We start from the raw sequence: 15171 nt of genomic DNA, 5'->3' as shown, positions 1-15171 counted from the left end.
TGTTTTTATTTAATAGTATCACAATCTTTTTTATTTAAGGATAGTGTTAATAAAGATAAAAGAGTTCCTTCGAACCATATTTACAGAAAGATATAAATAAATTTAATAACAACAAAATAGTAATTTGAAAAAATTATAAAATAAAATTAAAGTATAATAAACTACTTAAATATTGGTATACTAGTAAAAACTAGTTACAGTCAGACTGGGGGATTCCCAACCAGTCTTGTTCCTTCCACTTGTGAAGGGAAAAGCAGGTTCAGGAGATCTCAGTGTTACTCCCAAAAGCGTGACACTAATATTGAAAGCCATTGTAGGCTGAGTAATGGTGGTATAGCCACAGACACTCAGGGTTTAACTCCTTTGAACAATTTTAATTACTGTTGAAAAAGTATTTGTTTGAATGTCATTTGTTAAAAAAGGGATACTGGCCAGTTGGTATTTACTTTTATTTGTTGATAATGTTTTTTTTTTTTTCTCTACTGAAGATATTTTAATCATATTGGTGTTATGAGCACTGTTTCTGCTTAATGGTACATTTTTATAGGAATATTTTTTTTTCACTTAATAACTATGTTTGAAGATATTATTAATAAAATTAAAATCTTTCCTATCATTATATTCTTCTATTTTTCTCTTTCCTCTAATAAAGAAATAGTTATTGAATCAATGCCTGTTGATATTGCTTGCTACGATGAACAAGCTTGGAAATTTATTTTTCTGGGCATGAAGTGATTATATTCCTTCTTGACAGTGTTTCTCTATTTCGTGAGATTCTTCCAACTTTGATTGGTAACACTCTCAATCAAACCCTTTTTTTTCCTTCTTTTTTTTTTTTTCATATAAGAAAGTAGATGTTTCTTATAAATAGAAAGAATAAGTTGCATGGTGCACGTTTTCCCTATGCATGTTCTTTTCAGGTAAAAATAATTACTCAAAAACAAATTTTACACAAATTTCTTCCAATCAGCTATTTCTTCCCATTCATTAAAAACATACTCACAGTTTGGTGCTAGGTTCAGGCCTGAATGCGACGCTGAGACAATCCTTTCTGTACAGTATATTGTCTCAAATAGTGTGTAAGTTATGAGATTTTTTGGAAAAATAAATAATATTATTATTATTGTTTTAATGATGGCCTATAATAATAATTATTATTATTATTGAGTTTCCTATTATTTAGACAGTTTAACAGGTCTTAGTTCAATGAAACTGTATTTCTGACATAGTGAAAACATTATTGCCAATATATGTCACATTAATCTCATAATTTATTTGTTCTTAATTGTAAGGTTACTATTTCACAAATATTTATTTTCACTTTCATCAACCTTCCTAAATATTCTTTGGAATTAGTTTTCCTTTTTGATCTTAAATGAACTCTACTAATACTGTTTATTTGTATAAAATCATATCAATTTATCATAAATGAATTTCTTCAATGAAAATCTAATCAAACTTATGTTAAATTTGACACACACACACACACACACATACTTACACACTCACAATTTGCCGTTAGTAAATTGATACTATGACAGATATTTTGTTAAAACCTTAGTTCTCATTCATTTTTTTAAAAATAAGTATGGAGTAATAAAATGTATTTATTTGGAGTGTTAAAACTTATTTTTATCAGAAATGTTTATATTATGGAAAACAGTTTGCTTTTTCTATAAATAATAGGCATTTTTTGCTTGTTAAATACACAATTTTACTTACAAATACTACTGTAAACTTATTTTAGGATACTATTGAACCATATCTTAACTGTCATTATAATGCTTATGAACACTAGAAAAGAATGTGTTCCCCAATCTGAGAGGTTCAGTAGAACTTTTCCTCTCGCCAAGGTAAAGTATCATACTTTACCTTGCCGAGAGGAAAGGAAAGGAGCCATGAGATGTTTGAAATGGAAATTTCCTGCTGCTAAACTAAATTAGTAAAAAATATATAAAAAGAGGAATTAGCACAAGAAAACGAATAATATTCCATTTACATTTACAATTGATGGTAAGACAAGAAAAAAAAATTAACAATAATAATACAAATATAATATGAGTAAAACAATTGTAAAATGAGGGTAAAAAGATACAAATAAATTAAAATTTAAGAGTAAATATATTTAAGTGAAAAATAAACAAATATTGTTTAGTAATGAAAGAAATTATATCACTTTTAGAAATTGTAAAAAAAAAAAAAAGGTTTAACATAATTAATTTGAACCCAATAACAAAAAAACAAACTTACAATAATAACATTGAAAAAAAAGAGAAGGAAAATAATAAAAACCTGAATATATCTATCTTGGAATGAATGAAGAAAAAAAAATTATACAAAGAATTATTTTAACTATTAATATTTGATCTTTCAATTTTATACAGTTAATAGCTTGACCATAAAATACATAATTATTTTTTTAAATCAATAAATAAATAAAATAAAGAAGAAAATTTTATATTAACTCATCTTTTTTTAAGCATTGTAGCTGATGGTATCTCCATGGTACCATGGAAATGATAAATATAAACAGTTGTTTTTATAGAATAAGTGTGGAGTGTCCTTTCATCTATGATTATTCAATTTATCATGGTAGATATTGTAGATCCACTAATAGATAAATGGACAGAACAGATCCATTAATGTCTACTTACAGGAGACTGGTGATGGTTGCAAAGGGCCAAAATAGATCCTACTGTGAGGATTTCAGGTCTCTTAGAGAGGAGAGGTAAATGGTACGCATTTATGATGAACTCCTGAGGCTAAATGATCAGGCATTGTACCTGTGAGTAATTATTATATGAATTATTGAAAATATTAGAGCTGGATGTTCATCAAGATGACTCTACAAGTTGGAATTCACATTCTAAATAACTGAGATAACAAAGAAATTGGAGTAGAGAAAAATGAAAATGTTTTTCAGGTTGCTTGAATATATCACCCACCAAAATTTGTTAGGAAACCCACTTTCCTGGACCAATCATTTGGTTCCAATATCAGCTTTACATCATGATTTTAAATGCAATGGGAACAGATGTAAACAAGCTAGTGGTTGATGACAATTTTATTAAAGTGAGTTTTTTGGCAGTGAATAAGGATGCTAGGCATCATTAGGTAATTTACAAAGATTATGGTTAATGCCACTAATACAGCCCTTTCCATAAATGAAGGGTGAAATGATAATAAAGATTAAGAGTAATTTAGTTGACCATTAGATTCAACAGTAATAATAAGAGCGGATGTATGTTTTTCTTTAATGTCAGGAAGAGTCTTAAGATAGCTTAAAATTAGAATGGACCAGCTTCTTTCTAATGATGTGAAAAACACGATTCCATTCCACCATAATGAACGAGTTGCAGTCTCAGAAGGCAATAGTTTAAAGGTTTTTTTTATCTAGATCGTATGACATGCTGTTCCTCTCAATTTGTTATATCCAACAACTCTCAACCACCCTATGTGGAGCAAATGTTTTCAGATTTTTATAAGGTAGTGGTAGTTTATTGCCTTCAGTAATGATATTTGTGCACCATCAGCCGCAATATTTTGTGAAAAAATAATTCCTGAGTACCTTCAACTATATCCCAAAAACTTTTATCTTAGGTTCAACTTCATTAATCCATGTAACATTCATATTCTCAAGCTCTGAATCACTGACATTGTCTAATAGCACTGCACAGTTGCTGGTCCATTTGCTGAGCTTGAATCTGGCTTTTTCTCAATTAGTAGATTACATTCTCCTTCAGTTTAATAGCATCTGAGATAGTTAAAACATCAGTAGCAGTGTTGTCAACAAATATGTCCTTGAACAAGATCCTTGAAGGTAGTGGTTAGTGAATTTCTTTCTCCTAAACTAGCTGCTTAATTTTTTTTTTGGGGGGGGGGGTTGGGAGAAACACATAGGCTTTTTACTTTAGATGACTTAAATGGTTCGAATGCCTGCTCCTAGATTGGTGACATTGAATCTCCAAAGAATGTGTTGGTACTTACAGCCATGGATTTACTAAAATACATATACTGGTGATACATCATTACTATATTATGTGGTTATAAATACATACCAATTCATCTGAAAGGTTGGAGTGACATCATTTATATCCAACTGCAACTTGGCTCCAGTGTTTATGTGACCTTCAAGGGAGACAAACTACTAGTGACAGGAAGCATCAAAGATTACTCAAAGCTTATTTATACTATTCTGAAACTTCAAAATAGGATAGAGGGATATGGTGTTGGCAGACATGCCTAGAGAAGCAATTTCCTTGTGGCTTAATCTGAGGTACTCTTTCATGAACCCATGGTATTCCTTTTTCAGTGAGATGTTTTTAGCAAGCCAAAATTTAAAATAATACACAGAGGTTGCCACCATCATGTACAATAATATCATTATCATCACCATCAATCGGCGCGACAACCCATTACTAGGTCCTGGGCTCCTCAAGCAGCTTCCACCAGTTTAATCTGTTAAGTTCAGCTACTCTCCTATTCCTCACTCCGAGCAGGGTCCTTGAATCCTCTTTAACACCATCCAACCATCGAAGCTTTGGGGTGCCCCTCAGCCGTGTTCCATGTAGAAGTTTATATGCTCATTGAGAAGTTTATTAGGAATCTTATTAGTTCCCGTCCTTGCCACATGGCCTGCCCAGCGCAGCCTACCAATTCTCACAATTTTTCCAACATCAGGTTCACCAATTTACAAGTAGACTTCCCCATTCATGCGTCTTCTCCAAGCTGAATCATCCTTTACTGGACTGTAGATGCGTCTGAGTATTAATTAATTTTAATTAAATTGCATCTGAGTAATAATTAATAGCCAACCCATTTTAACGTTAAAGATATCTATTAATAATATAAGCTTCATACAAATATATAATCCCTTTGAATGTTTGAAATATTAGAAATAACACAATTTTTAGATACAAATTTTATTATTAATTTATATTAAAATTCCACAATAATCTGTGCTCATCAATGAATTACCAATCTGAAATCCCAAAATTATAGCTGTTGCTTATTACATTGGATTATCGATGCTAATCTTTCCATTCAGCTTTGCAAAAAACATGTAATATAATGCATCAAACAATTTTCAAATATATTCTTTAGAAGTTGGTTAATATAATTTGTAAGATCTAACTTTCAGTAGTACTTTTGTGGCTAACTGGTTTTTAAACTTCAATTTAAAATTAAGTTCAGAATATGGTTTAATAAATAGAAAGTGTTCAGTAGAAAGCCAATTCATAATATTAATTTTTTATTGAAGAAATTGCTATTATAATTAGTGAATGTAAGTAAATGTAAATAAAATTAATTATTACAATTTGATAAATTCCATTATATCCAAAGATAATGGAAAATATTAATAAAGTTCATAAACTAGAAAGATATTAATTCAATAAAAAAAATCTGGTGCGGTGTGGGCATCCACAACTTCCTCTTACCGTCCTACTTTGAGTTGAAATTAATCCTTGCTTGTTTTAAAATGGCAAATTCTTAATCATTCATGATGGCGATAGTTTTCCCTACTGGAGACTTATTTCATTCAAAGTTAAGGAAAAACTACCATTACTATGTTTTGGTGTACCCATGGTTTTTATGACAATAGTAAAAAAGTTATGACTGTAGTCATAACAACCATGGAAACACAAAAATATTAATTTTGTTCTGAAGTTAGTTATCAAATTCTTTCATTGTTTATATTTATCTAATTTTCATTACCACTAACAATAAGGGATGGTTAATTATTCCAAATAAACAAAATTGAAGGTACTTTAGAGGAAAATTCGGCATTCAAGCCATCTCTAGTTATTTCAATGAGAAAAAGATCTAGCTGATATTAAAGAAAAGTATGATATAGTAAACGATATTTAAATATTTATTGTTAATGAATTACAATATACCCTTCTTTTTAACTAATTTGAAATGCATACGGCCTTCGAACCCACCCAATAACCATAACAATAAGGACATGACTTATGTATTTTTCAGGACAGCTCATAATAGAAATGAAAACATCATAGCTTACTTTTAATTTAAAAAAATGTAATTTCTTTATTTTATTTTGCTATTAAATAGCTGATATTACTGTTGAAACCCTTTGAAAAAAGGAGGTGTCAACTCATTTTTTATGCCAGTAATTTGTTTCATTCCCACTAATTAAGACATGAGGTTTTATTGACTTTATGAGATTAATGAAGAATCCATTCTAGCATAAATCTCATAAATTCAATTGACTCTCTTCTTCCAAGTGCTTCAACTGATTGTGTAATTATTATTATTATTTTAAACTAAATATTTTTGGAAGGTTATGTTTTTTTTTGTTGGTACTTCTTCATGATTTTTTTTTTTTATGCCATTGTCATTAGCAGATTTTATTTTTAATAGTGATGAATCATGAAATCTAAGCATTTTTAGTATCTCTTATTTTGGTGAATTATACTATATTATAGTTTATAAACGAATTTTTTGTAAAACATTTATTTGAAAAAACTACTTAACACACAATCATAATAATTATTATTATTTTAACAGATTAAATTGCCATTTGTATAGATTTTCAAATATATTAATTTTTTTAAATGGTTTAAACATTAGAAAAGGTATCTGATAGATTTAGATGTGCTTTGAAATATCATTATCTACAGACCTCTAAAATATGATTTAAGTGACAATGCAGGGTAGTTTGAAATGGATTTTTGGAATTTTAAGATGAAAAGTGTTTTTTAAAATGTTTAGCCCACCATTAGTCGCTATATGATATTTTTTTTCACAGACATTTACGTTTTATCATGTTTATATGTTGTATTTCATTGCTATTACTGGAACTCCTATCTTTATTTCAAACCCTCTTTTAGTGTTTAGTGGGTATTACATTTGTTTTTGACCTTTGGTGTACATACAGCTACTTTTCAATTAACAGGTCCTTTAGCTGTGAGATTTGCTCCCATTATGTTACTAAGTTGCAAGGTTATTTTTTCTTCTATGACTATAGATCGAATATTTGTGCAGTAAAAACCTGATAAACATACTGTTAAAGACCCAAAATGTGTAAAATCATGCAATATAAAACAAAATTGTGAATAAAACGCCTAAATCCTGTTAAATTCATTTAATAAATGATGTTTTATCCCTATATGAAAGCTTATCTGAGCTTTTTTCAATCCAAGTAAACTCACTAAATATTTAACACTGAAAAGTCAGACTTAAAACTTAAATATAAATTGCCACTAACCACTGCAAAGTCAGGTGGAATAAAGAAGGCCTTGAGGCAGAGTAGAAATCCAAGTTAAAAACAATAACAATGAAGCTTATTCTGGAGAGATTTTGTTTTATAGTTACCCAAGACCACTGATTAATAATATTCCAAGAATATTTGATACTTATTTTACTTGTTCTTTTTTACACATCTAATTCAAATATTCCTGTGTTAACATAAAAAAGTTGTAAAAAATATGAGTATTTTTCCATAAAATAAAATAAAACAATAATTAGGAAAAAAATAAATTTAATAACAAAAAAATTAAATTCAAATAAATAAAGATTGGAAAACATACCTGTATATATATAATGTAGGAAATTTGGTTCAAGCATTCAATTGTATGCTATTAAAATTGAAATAATCTAATTTAGGCTAATAAAAATACAACATTACCTAGAAAAATCAAAATCATAAATTTAGCTCAAAATGAGCAAAATATTCACTTTTGTGCAATATTAAATTTCAATATATTATTCCACGGGTCTGGAATAGTTTTAAAATGTGTTACACAACAGAATAAAATTTGCAGTGTCATTGAAATTCCATCTCTACTTATGATTTTCTTACACTCTTTATTAGAATTGGGGGAGTTTGGTTTGTCTTCATATCCTGCAAATATTGGCAGTTACCAGGCCAATCTAGAGTTTGTAGCTGAGAAAGGAATAATTAAGTTCTTATCATTAATCATTTAACTGAATATTACTTGTTCATTTCTTGGCATTATTTATTTGATTTTTTCATGAATTACGCACAAATTTGTAAATAAAACAATGATTTCATAGTTAAAATGAAAAAAAGCTCGAACTACACAAATTCATTCAGTAATTTTAAAACATTCAATTTTGTGCAATATAAAAGTAGTATCATTATAATGTCCTTTTTATTTGATTCATAATGTCCTAATATTAATGTCCTTTTTATGAATCAAATTTCTGTTGAGAGGTGATGGAATTTGTAGCTAAGAAACAGAAGATGTAATTTACATAAATCCAGTCTCTAGTATTGACAAATATGTTTTAGGTGTTTTAATAAATAGTTACATAAATGAATATTTTGTCTTTGCTAAAAATTAATAACTATATGTATACTATATTTTTACCTATTTGCTAATATTATTTTATCCTGGTTTAATACTACAAAACACTGTAGAAATAGATAAAATTAAGATGTGAAAGAAACACTTACACACGACCAGTGGTGTTATAACAGACCTAGCAACTAATGTGGGATAAAAAATTGTTTAAAAGCTAAATTTGGACACAGCCCATTGTTTAGTCTGAACGTGGATAAGAATGTGAACTTGATCAGATTAAAATATTTGAAAAAAATTAAAGGCAAATTATTTACTGAAAATAAAGTAACAGTGTAGTCAGAATAATGATATAAATATTTATGAGTTTATGTTTTGATCATTACAGCAGAATCCTACTACTTTTTTAGAGTAGTTTTAGGATTCCTAATAAATTTGAAACAACCCTTGAATTCTCACTGCTTTGTTCTTATAAAGATAGAACTGACCACAATAAAATATGCTTTAGTACACCTGTCAACCTGCTTTATTAGACTTGCAATAACATGCTTTAGTAGATTTGCAAAAACCTGCTTTACTCATAGCTGACATAGGTATTTTAGCCTTCAGAAGAATCAAGGCTAAGTCACTCAGTTTTTGGGACACAGCTTGGGCATGACATTTCTTAACTTTTTTTTACTTTTTTTATTTAGTCAAATTCTTATTCTGAAATAATTTAGTTTCTAAAGTTCCATTCCATTTTAAGGTAGGGTATTGAATTATTTTATGTATCATTGTATTACCTTTCCAAAAAACTCTTTCTAACACTGAGCATGAACCATCCTTATCTGATTTTCATTTCTGTATCTCGGAATATCCAATTAATTTGAAGGTTAGTTTAATAGTGAATATAAATTTTACTTATTTCGATAATTTTTACATTAGATAAGGTAAATCGAAAGAAAATTATTATTTTGGTTTGATTCAATTGTTCTTATCAACATTTTTCACGATATCCTTTGCAATGGTCTCGTTCTTAGTACTGAAACTTTTTTAGAATAATTTTATATTACTTCAGAATATTATTTAATCTTGAATCCTCATTCATATACTGTTTTAGCTATATTTTTTTTTCTTAAATACCAAAAGTATATGATTTTGATTATTCCTGTTGAATTTAAGTTTGATGACATAAGTTCTATGATGCAAATGAAAGCAATAAAGTAGATAATCACCTATAACTGTTTTAGAAATAATATGGCTTTGTCTAAAACTATTTTTTTTTTTTTTTTTTGTACTCATTTTCAATACTTTCTATTAAATACTATGACTTCATAAACAATGATTGGCAGTTCTTCTGATTCTTCCTAGTACATATAAATTTCTTTATTTTTCTTCAATAAAATAGTGAAAACTTGTTTAGTTTATTGATTTTACAAATGATTTTTTTATGGTTAGTTATAACTCCTTGCTAGTTGTGTCATTCTGTTAGACACGATTGGTCACGTGTGAACATTTTGCTCACACATTAGTTTTGGGCAATATTTTTATAACTGAAGTTACATTAATGGTTTATTTTTTATTGTATACTAGTAAAAATAGAAATGAATAGGATTTTTTCCCTAAATACGAGCAAGATGTTCACAATGGTACTAATGCCGGGTAACTTAATAAATTATTGGGGACAATAAAATTGCTATTTTATTTGTACTTTCTTAAAACTGTTTTAGAACCCACATACAATTATAAAGGATTCAACTATATTTAATAATGAATAAATGAATTTGTAGAAAATATTTTAAATTTGGTCACTTAGTTGATGAGAAACACACTAGTTTATAAATTGTAATTAAATTATATTCTACTGATGGAATATATGAGTAGAATGGATACACTAGCACATAGTTCATTCTTCATTATTTTTTATATCTAAGATGATAAGTGTTATGTTCTCAAATCTGGCTTTGATTTGCAAATTTTCTCCTCATTCCTGCATATATTAGAATGAATATGTAACAAAAAATTGAAGAAATAAAATAAAAATATATTTATAAAATGTATGTAATGAGTAATGAGCAATCTTGGATATAATGGTCTGGTGAATGGAACATTACTCACTGTTTATTGTTTAAACAGTATTTTACATTTGGTGCATAGTAAATTTGATGTTAAACAACAAATGTTGTCTTTCAACTAAACTTGATTCTTTACCTAATGCCTTTACAATTATCCTCCAGTATAACCATATGATGATAAAAATTTATCATTTATATATATATATATATATATATATGATAGCTTTACTATACTATACTATTTTACTAGTAGTAGTAATATATATATTTCTTCATAAGAAGAAAGAGACAGTCGCATTTGATAAATTTAGAAACTATACTTTCATTTATTTAGTGGTTTATTATTCAAAGGTTATTAAATTATTTTCTGGTTTTTTGCAGAAGTAATTAAATAATATTTGCTTCAGGAAATGAATTCACCTTCTTACTATAATTTCTTTATTCAATTACTTTTACATTGATAAATTATCCTTGGCGACACTTCAGATGGTCCATCCATCTTCAGGAATTTATTTTTAAAAACTATATAGTTACGAAGTTCTTTCTTGTATTTTTGGTTGCAGTTTTTATATAATAATGACAGATTTTCAAACAAAAATAGAATTGAAAATGACCAAAAAAAACAAAATAAAATAAGATATTAAAGTTATAAAGATTAATATTAAACCATAAATTTGGCCATAGTTTAAAACTTTAATATGAGAAAAATCTTTGTAAATATATATTTTTTAAAAATAGGTCCCTGGATGAATCATCGAAAATGTTGGCAAAGATGATATATCAATGTAAAAATAATTGAATTGAGAAATTATACTAAGTAGGTGAATTGATTTCCCGAAGTGAAAAAATCCAACAACTTTCATTTATATCTATTACTAAGATTTTTATTATATGAATTATTTTTTCTAAAAACTTGAATTATATGTTACATAATTTATATAATTACTTTTATTAATTCATTGATTAAATTAAGTAACAGAACATACTCCCAGTATGAAACATATTAGCAAATGATGCTGTACCTTTCCTGTTTGCAGAGTGATTGGTTTTTATATTGATTTCATAGTGATTGGTTTTATGTTTATAACATTGATACACATTGCTAACTACAATAATAATAATTTTTGTCTTGTTTCATTATTGAGAACTGTAAATGCAACTAAAAAGATAGAACACCAAAACATGAAATCAAAAAGATAAGAAGATAGTTGACCGTGGATAATATATATGAGGAGATGGTTGGAGGTTGGAGTCAGAGAATAACCCAAATAAGTTTTAAAAAAACTTATTTATTAGTGCCAACGTTTTGGCCAGAATTTCTAGCCTTTATCAGGGCTATGAAGAAAAACAAGTTAACAACCAATGAATAAAAGGATGTAGAGAATGATTAAAGTAAGTAATTATACAGAATGAAACTGAATAAGAATAAAGTAATGAAAGAAGTGGGAAATAGACGTATGCATAGGTAATTAAATATGTAAGTAAAATATCATAATTAAGGAAATAAAAATATAAAGTTATATAATCCAAAAAAACAACGAAATATGAATATTTTAATTTAATAATAATTAAAAATTAAAGTTATGCAAAAAACAAAGAGAAATATACATACGTTAATTTTTAAATTATTATTATTATTATATTAAAATATTCATATTTTGCTTTATATAACTTTATATTTTTATTTCCTTAATTCTATTAATCCTTAATTTTATTTCTATCATTCTACATATTCTTTTATTTGTTGGTTGTTATCTTGTTTTTTGTTCTTAGCCCTGATGATGGCTAGAAATTCTGGTCAAAATGTTGGCACTAATAAATAAGTTTTTTAATTTGTTTGTGTTATTACCCCAACCATCTTCTCCTCATATAAAATCAAATAATTTGTTGAAACCTCCTGTAATGATTCATTCATTGATCAAAATATTGAAGTCAAGAAACAATTTTGATGCTTAAAACATTCCAGGATGTAGTTCGTGTCAGGTTCCATTAGAAGCTGCTACAATTCATTCAGAACCAATGATATAGTTATAAAGTTTGTTTGAGGCATTTTCTATGAGCTTTTTGTATAGTTGTTTTGTTTTATATGTTGCCATCTTAATATCAAATATTGAAATAATTGGTTTAAAGACTTTTAATCACTATTTCTGAGCCAGTAATTCAATTTCTAATGCTCCTCTCCCATTCACTGGTCAATGGTGTTCTGAATGAGGCTTACTTTTGATGCTCATATTACCCTCACTTCATTTTACAACTGATATTAAGCAGAGGCCCAGTAATAAACTTATACTTCCCCCTCTTCTTGATTTATCCCTCTCATTCGAAATAATAGTACCTTACAGTAATATTTACTCTTGCTTGGTAAAAGCTTAATTATATAGAGTTACTATAAATAAATTGAATTTGTAAAAATTAATAACTATGAAATATAAAAATTTAATGTCCCTATTCAAGTAACAAATTCGTATTGCCTAAAACTTTGCAGGTGAAAATGAGGCATAAAAGATGATGTTGATTTTTAGTTTAGGGTATTTCTTATGTTTCTCTTGAGAATTCTGTAGACTAAACCTTATGAATTTTTTTTATTTTATCTTTGCTCTTGGTAACTGTGTCATTATATACCTCACGGCAGAAAGCAAATTTTTATTTTTTAAATTTCCCTCTCCCTCTCTCCCCCTCCACCGCTCGAAGCTATTTAGAATGGTGAGAGCAGGTATCTCACTCTATGTCCTCAGACATGGAGCATCCAATTTATCATTACAGTAGAGTGAATAGTCCTTGCTTCATACCAATTAGAGAAAATAAGTCTATATATTGAATAAGATAGTTTTATATTGAATAATATTAATGACTTCAGGTACATTTAATTACAATTTATAACTCCGAATACAGAATTTTGGTTTTCAAAAATATGAAATTCTTTAACACTTATTTCTTCTTTCACTGTTTGTGACCTATCAGACAATTTTAATAACTCAACCCTAATCTGATCCTTTACAAATCAAACATAGTATCAAAACCAAAGGAGAAAAATACCGAATAAACCCAAAATATCAGGTAGTTCTGATATATTTTTGTTCTAATATTTCTTTTAATATTTTTTTTTGTGTTTGGATTGACATTAAAAATATAAATCTAGGACCATGAGAAATGACTAAAATTTTATTTTATTTGTATAAGCCCTGAAATATTTGTTAATTTTACATTCCATGTCAATATCTTAGAAACTACGAACCATCTAACTAAAATCATTATGAATACGTTTGGTTGAAGTAAAAAAAATTTGAACCCTAATAGAGCTCTATGCTTTCAATAATACCCGAGATACAGTTTTTCAAAAACAGTATTTTATTATTTATTTTTTTTCAAAATAAGAGAAATCACCTAATTACAAGGAATGTCATTATAAACTACTTCAAAGTGAATTTAACTATCTACTTTTTGAGGAACTTCTTGAGTAGTTGGATGAATCAATTCTTATTGTTAAATACACTTTGAACTGGTTTAGAATAAATTTTAAAAAATGAGGAGGAGCAAGATTTAGCGATAGATCAACCTGGTAGAAGAATGCAATGAAAACTGTAAAATTATTCACCTCTCAGCTGCATATCTGCATTATACTAATGCAATCTGTTGTTCTTTATTAACATGTTTTGTTTGTTAAAACAAAAGAATTATTCATGCTATTAACCACTTATTTTATTAACTATGTAGTTTAATTATTAACAGTTGGTTATCAATCAGTTAGTGAAACATTAGGCATTTTGATCTTTTTACTGCAGTATAAATATTATTTTTACATTATTTTATTGTCATGCTTTCTACACTTGATAAAAATGAGTCATCTCAAGAAAAGTTTGATATCTCAGGAACTATTAAACAAATAAATGTCAAATATTGTTCAGAAGGAAGCTATTGAGCTTAATTACTCAAGTCACTTTGAAATAGATTATAATGATCTTATTTGTAGTAATAGTAGTTTCCATGAAATTTGTCAAAATAAAGTCTCGAAATATCGATTTTTCTTTTTTTTGAAAAAAAAAAAAATGTTTTTGAGAAACTGTATCTCATATTCTATTATGACTCACATTTTTTTCTACTTTATATTTTAAAAGGCATTGATAATGATTTTGGTATAGTTAGTAGTTTACAAGACATTGACATGGAATGCAAAATTAACAAACATTTCTGGATTTTTTTAATAAAATACAATTTTCAATTATTTCCCTTGGTCCTAAATTTAGATTTTTAATTTCAATCTGAACCAATACAACATATTAAAAAATCAGAACTATCAGACCTTTTGTATTTTGATAGTGCTTCATTTCCTGGATCACCTGGATATTATAAGATAATTACATTATCAATATTTCACATGTTACAACAAATTTTTTTTAAGTTTAGTACTATACAGTTTTATAATTATTTTTCATCAAATTCTCTTATAACAATACAAAATGAGCAGTACAAACTAAAGTATTTTATTATCTTGTTTAAATGTGCCACAACTAATGTACTAAAAATTATATCTCTTTCAAGCTAAAAATTATTGCTAGAAATAAATTTAAAATGAAGGTTTTTAACCTCATTTTTCTGTTACAAGTAGTAATCTTCCATCTATAATTAGGAACCTTATCAAGAAACACTTTAATTAAAATTTATCACTATATTTAATGTCTCAGTATAAGCAATCTTATTTCAATATTAATTTGTTTGTTAATTTCTTATAATGATTCTAATACTGTATTGAAGTACATTTGGTCATACATATAAATAAAAGATTGAGCCATAAATTCAATTTTAACTCTAGAGATTCTTTATATATACATATA

General features: G+C 27.4%; 1 protein-coding gene across 11 annotated transcripts in view; it reads left to right on the top strand.

The window, feature by feature from the left end:
- brp (bruchpilot) overlaps window positions 1–15171 on the top strand; it is a 201069-nt gene that overhangs the window by 137401 nt on the left and 48497 nt on the right. The gene's annotated exons all lie outside the window — the stretch shown is intronic.

Source organism: Halyomorpha halys, unplaced genomic scaffold, assembly GCF_000696795.3.
Source record: "Halyomorpha halys isolate HHAL.00 unplaced genomic scaffold, Hhal_1.1 Scaffold354.1, whole genome shotgun sequence".
NCBI lineage: Eukaryota > Metazoa > Arthropoda > Insecta > Hemiptera > Pentatomidae > Halyomorpha > Halyomorpha halys.
This window is presented reverse-complemented; position numbering and strand designations above follow the sequence as displayed.